This window comes from Dioscorea cayenensis, chromosome 5 (assembly GCF_009730915.1).
Source record: "Dioscorea cayenensis subsp. rotundata cultivar TDr96_F1 chromosome 5, TDr96_F1_v2_PseudoChromosome.rev07_lg8_w22 25.fasta, whole genome shotgun sequence".
NCBI lineage: Eukaryota > Viridiplantae > Streptophyta > Magnoliopsida > Dioscoreales > Dioscoreaceae > Dioscorea > Dioscorea cayenensis.
In genome coordinates, this window is record NC_052475.1 from 17,304,271 (window position 1) to 17,311,000 (window position 6,730).

Here is a 6,730-nt window from a genome sequence, read left to right on the forward strand (position 1 = left end):
TCCATACTTTCATCGGGTAACGCAAACGGGCACACGCTCACGCCATGGACCACTTGCTTCTTCAATGATAGACAAGTTGGTGGAGCTCTTATTCTATGTGTATAAGTCAGAATGCTCGAGTGTGACTGCCCTTGTGCCCCTCCAATTTGATGTGCCGACTAGAATACGAGGAGCTTGGCACATACTCTAGCATCTCACACCCGACCTATGTCTTCGCGTTTGACCCTTAGCAAGATTTCCTCCAAAATCGGTGCATTATGATCCACATTGGCTTCTTTCCTTCATACTTGGCCTCACAACCCTACATGCATGAAAGTAACATAAAAACACACATATTAATGGAAAAACCCGAGAAAAGTAATGCTCAACATAAGGAATGAACGCTTCGCATTCATATCACACAAGCACTTATCAAAGAACACAAAAACTAAACTAAAACCCCAGTACACCACACCAACCCGATTGAGAGAAGTACCATGGTTGAGCACTATTCATTCACTACACTATTTATCAACTAAATTATCTCTATCTCTCTCTTCTCAACCCTCTCTCTTCCTTTATATTCTCTGGGGACGTTCTGTGAACGTCCCCAGAGAACACTTTCTCATATATATATATATATACATGAGATAAGGTAATGAATTGATTTGTATGAACTAATATTACCAGCTCTAAAATTTTTTTTGGTCTATTAACATGAAGTCTCTCATGTGGAATGTTTGTCTCTAAAGATTTTTTGGTCTATTGACATGAAATCTCTCACATAAAATGTTAGTCTCTTTATTGAGTAGATGAGTTCAAATTTTAACTCAAATAGAGTGAAGGCACATATGTATTAAGATAATAACTTTACATTTGTACACACTCCTAATTTAATTTATCCGGATCTCAAATAATTTTTTTTTAAAAAAACTTGCATTGCAAGCAGATTGCAGGGGAACTCTGTTCACTCATAGACATAAAAAAAAATATTAAGAATTAAAAAAATGTATAAATTAATTTACATATGACACTGCTCGCCAACAACCAAATTCGATGGTTTCAAATTATCCACCAGCCAAACGCTCCTTTTATGTTATAATAATAGCATGTCTGTCCATGATCCGGCATCCATCGTGGCAAACGAATGAACTACCTGTTTGGCATCACCATATTTGCCCTTCTCACATCTTTTACACAGTGGTTCAATTTGTATATTCCCTTCATTTTTATTATTAAATAATTTAATTGTTTAAATAAATAAATTAATAATTATTTTTTTTAAAAAAATAATAATATTTATTGATGAAAGATGTATATTTTAAAAATATTTAATTACAATTAATATAAATTCAATTATTTTTTTAGCATTTTTTTAATAAGTACTTTAGACTTGTTATGCCTAGGGTTGTCAATTTGGCACGAACCCAATATGAACCTAATAAAGAAGCCGATTCCCCGTTTCAACATGGCCAAGACCGGGATTAAAATTGGGAGAACAGAGTTGGGCCCAAGACAGAGATGTAAATTTCGGTCAGGGATAGGGCCCGGATGGGGAATCCCTTTTCTAGCCATCCTGAGACCAAATATATAATTTAAATATTATATACATATATATTAAAAAATTATTCATATTAAATAAAAATATATATTATTAAAAGATAATATATTTGATGTATTTATATAGTAAAAGAGAATAAATAGATGAAAAAAAGGATGAGAATTTCTAATCCTAGATAATCTCCTCGGTGATGGGGATGGGAAAATTTTTTTCCCCATATCCAGGTTTGAGGATGGTGTCAGACATGGGTTTGGCAAATCAGGGTCAAGGCCGGGGAATACATTCTCTAGTGAATCCCATTTCCATTGATATCCGAAGTTATGCCACAAAACAAGAAACATGTTCGACACATGTTTTGGCACATCAACTTTTAATTAATATCAGTCAAATAATTAATATTTTAATTAAAAATATGGGGACGCATACTTAATTAACAAGAATGCAAGCTTTTATATACAATTGTAGTTAAAACCACACTTACAAATTTTTAGTTTTACAAGATTTTATTAAAAATCAACTTACAACTTTTTTTATATTTATACTGACCCTTGAAGCCCACTTCTCTAATGAGGGCTTATCTTATTGAACTTTTTTTACTTATTGAGGTCTTAGAATATACATACGTATGATTATCAAAGTGCCTATAATGTGTTTATAAACATGTACATAATACGATTACACCCATGTTTCATGCAAAATCCTACAAATTTTTAGCAAATTTTCATGACCTTCACCATTATCAGAAATAAAATGAATATAAACAACAAATAACACATAATTAATCATAACAACAATGACGATGATGACAACAACAACTAACATATGCAACTGAAATTATACATAAGATAATACGGAAGGAAATGATAAACTCTTCTAATTGAGTTTGCTTGATTGATCGGTTTAAAACTAATTTCAATTACTTTGAATGAGCTAAAATTCAATTTGAACTCAGTTAATTGCCCTGATTTGCTTTAGTTGTGGTTGAACCAATTCAATTTGGGTTAAACCAGTTTAAACATACTTGAACTAACCCAAATTCTATTTAATTTTAGCAAACTAAGATGGTGCAATTAAACCTGAATCAATTAAATCAGTTCAACATAATCAGTTCATTGAAGAAGATAAATTGAACTAGTTTAGTTCAATGGAGCTAAACCTCTCCAATTTCAAGTCTAGCTGCACCCCTTCATCCTTTGCCTCTTATCTCTCACTTCATTTCATTCTGAACTCCACCATTATGTGTATGCATTCCAACATCTCCATCAAGACCATCATCACCTTCCTTCTCTCATTTCACACTAAATGTTGTAAAACCAAGACCAATATATCTAGCTTGTCCAAGCGGGAAAAAACCAAGAACTAGCCATGAGGCTAGTCCAGTTATTGCCTTTTGAATCGGTTTTGAGAAGACCCAGCCAAAACTTGATAACCTCACTGGTTAGATTGAGAACCGAATGAACTCTCAAAATCTAAGTTGTTATGGAGGACATATGTGGTAGAGGACTATGTGGGTGAGCATGGCGGTGAGATTCAGCCGGAGATGGTTGATGGCAGTGCAAATTTCAAAGCCGATTGAGGTCTTATTGGAGGATGAAGAAGATATCATCGTCATTAGAAAGGGAAGATCATTATGACAGGAGGGGCTAGGATTGCCTCTGTCTTTGTTTTCTTCAATGGTTGGGCTGGGAGACAAGAAGTAGTAGGTTGTATCGGTGAGATGCGAGGATGGATCGAGAGACTTAAGAATGGAGAAGCATGGTTTTTTTAATTTTTGGTGAAGATGGTGTTGAGGTTGGGTTTGGATTATGGTTTAATTTAACCTTTAGTTTGTTAAGGCTTTGTAATTTGTCCTTCCCTCTCTTTTCACCCATCCCCCCTCTCGTTATGTAGAATCTAAAATTACTCAATGACATATACTGAGTATATATCATGTCCTCGAATTATTATAAAATATTTTTATATTTTATTATTGACCCAGTTCCAACCTTAGGTCGACCCCAATTGAACTCTTGACCTTTGATCCTTAGGTTTCATTGAGTTAATACTTGGTGGCTGGGTCGGGTCTAACAACATTGTTCCCACACATATGCCCCATCTTTAGAAACAAAAAGCAACCAAACTACTCCATAAACATGAACCTTTAAACATATGCTTCCTCTCCCTTCCCCCTTTCCCCAAACCACACATAAACAAGCATGAATTTTACCCATAAACTCTTTCCCTCCATGTTAAATCTTCATCTCTTGGCCTGTACTAACACCAAATGGTGCATAAGTGCTGGTTACCAAAGTTCACCCCTTTGTACTAGGCATAAATTTGCCTTTATAACCTTATAGTTAACAACATGCTTGCCTTCATCATCTTTAAACATATACATATATCTATTAGATTATAAAACAAACACAACTGTTTATCATCATCACTAAAGCTTATATTTGGTTCCTACCTATTAGCTAATATCTTAGATGTTTTCCTAGCTTTGGCGATCTCCAAGCACTCCTCTCTTCTCTCTCTCTCTCTCTCTCTCTCTCTTTGTTCCTTTTTTTTTGTTCTTTCTTCCTCTCTTTCAACCTCTGCTCTTATTCTTCCCATCCTTATTCTCCCTCTACATCACATAGAAAACTTCTTTCTTCATTTTTTGGGTGAAAAACATGTTTAATTCCTCTCTAGGAAAATTGTTACAAATTTAATACTTGTAAACAAGTATATTTATGTCTTATTTTATTTTTTTCCCAAGTGGCTTCCTCCTAGAAATTGTTCCTTCATAATTAGATAAAGTTATCTCTTACATTCAATGTTGCCATGTTTTATTCCAAATAATTTCCACTAGTTCTTCCATATTATTCATATTGTTAGCAATTTCCATTGCTTGATCTCTTAATATATTTGTGGGATTTTAGCTATACTTTCTAAGCTTATATGGAAAACATCATGAATATGAGCCAACTTTGGAGGTAAGGCTAATAATTAGGCTAATGGATCAATTCTTCCAATAATCTCATATGGTATGATATATCGAGGATGTAATTTTTGGCTTTTTCCCAAACATTACAATATGTTTCAATGGTGAAGTTTGTAGAAATACTTTATCACCAACTTCATGCTCTATCTCTCTCGCGTGTTGGTTTGAAGAACTCTTTTGTCTATCTTGTGCTAATTTGAGTCTAACTCTGGTCATTTTCACTGTATCCATAGCATCTTACAATATCTTAAGCCCTTATATTACTATATCCCTCACTCCTCCCAATAGAGAGGGCTACGCCATTTCTTTCATATAATGCCTTATATGGGGCCATATGAATGCTATTATGGTAATGATTACTATTTGTAAACTCCACCAAAGTAATTCATTCATCACATGAATCTTTAAAGTCTAGCATACGAGCTTGAAGCATGTCTTCTAATGTTTGAATCATTCCTTTTGATTACCAATCTATCAGAGGATGAAAACCAATATTGAAATTTAGCTTTATACCCACAGAATGCTATGGACTTTGATAAGTGCTTGATTAAACATATTTCTTTATATGTTTTACATGTATTGAGCATCATTTTTATCATGTTTTATGTTTCATAAATTGTATTTGGTGTTTCTTTGTGCAAATAGGATTGTGAAGGCCTTTAGAGGAGCAAAATGGAGTAAAGATAGGTTATGAAGGCACATTTTGAGAGTCTTTTGTACAACAAAAGGATCAAGACTCAAGCGGAGCTCATACACATGGGGGCGTGCGCCAACTTTCAAGAGAATTCAAGCTAGATTGTGAGTTGGAATGACACAAAGGCAGTCACACTCCCATGTCCCGACTTGTGTGAAGAATTCAAAAAGTCTTCCCACTAATGATTAGATGATGAGAAGCCTCATAACCGACCACGTGGATGTGTACCTGCCCATGTGGCCTCAAGAGAAGAGTGTTGGAGCCTTGTTTATGAAGATCACTGTTATAAATTACTATAACGGAACACTATAACAAATCACTATAGCTTTTATAGGGGTTTATTTCTATGGCTTTTATATACTTTCATTCATTGATGGTTTGTTTTGTATAGTTCTCCATGGAGAGCTAAACCCCTAGAGGGTATTTGGGCTTGTGAATCCTAGAATTCTAATATTGTATGGATTTTCTTTGTGTTTCTAGTTAATCCGAGTTTGATTGAGTTTCAATCTTGTTTGCTTAATGCTTGCTTGCCTTATTGATCTTATGGTTGTTTGGTTTGCATGATTTGTTCACCTTGGTGAGAGAGAGGTCTCCATTAGGGTTAGAACCTCAAGATTAAAGAGGGTTGAGAGGGTGAGTCATGAGATAGTGAAGCGTCCCTTTTCCCCTCTGATTAGTGTATTTTATCTTCGTATTGTCTAAGCTTTAAGCAACCATATGTGGTGTGAGGTGTTAAGATTGAGAGAGTTCTCCACCGGCACCTCGTAGGGGGTTAGGGACCTTTCACCTAGAGGTATGGTTAGGTCTATTCTTAGGAATCGGATACACTCTTTGAAATCCCTAGAGTGCTATGTGGTCATATATGGTGTGAGGTGTTGAGGCTGAGAGATTTCTCCACCGGGACCTCGTAGGGGACTAGTATCGGTGATCTGGAGGCATAATCCAATTATCTTTGGATTTCCATGACTTAACCTACTCATTCTAGAAACACTATGCACACCTGGTACCTAATCCCTGAATCCTAGGGGGAGCATTACCGCATATTACTAATTGAGATCTCCCTCTATTTTACCCTTGCATATTCGTCTTTGGTATTCATTTCTTTGCACACTAGATCATCACATCATCCCATTGATCATTAGGCTAGATAGTAGAGTAGCAGTTAGTACTATTAACCTTGCTCCCTGTGGATTCGACTACCTGACCCGTTGGGTACTTTATTACTTCGACACCAATGCACTAAGGATCTCTATCAAGCACAATAGATACTGGTACTCCGTGTAATATGATTACCTCACTGATATATTTCTTGGCTAGCTATTCAAGTGAACTACCCCATCTAATAGGTAGAAAATTAGCTGATTAGTTAATCTATCTGCCATCACCTATTAGATCAAGTTTGTAAACAAGGGATTTTCTATTTATTTCCCTATGGTTCAGAATATATCAAAGGTTTATTGATAATCATTTGCATCTCATGCAGCAATTAATGCATCTTTACTTATCTTTACACTCAAAATTAACCACTCAAAAG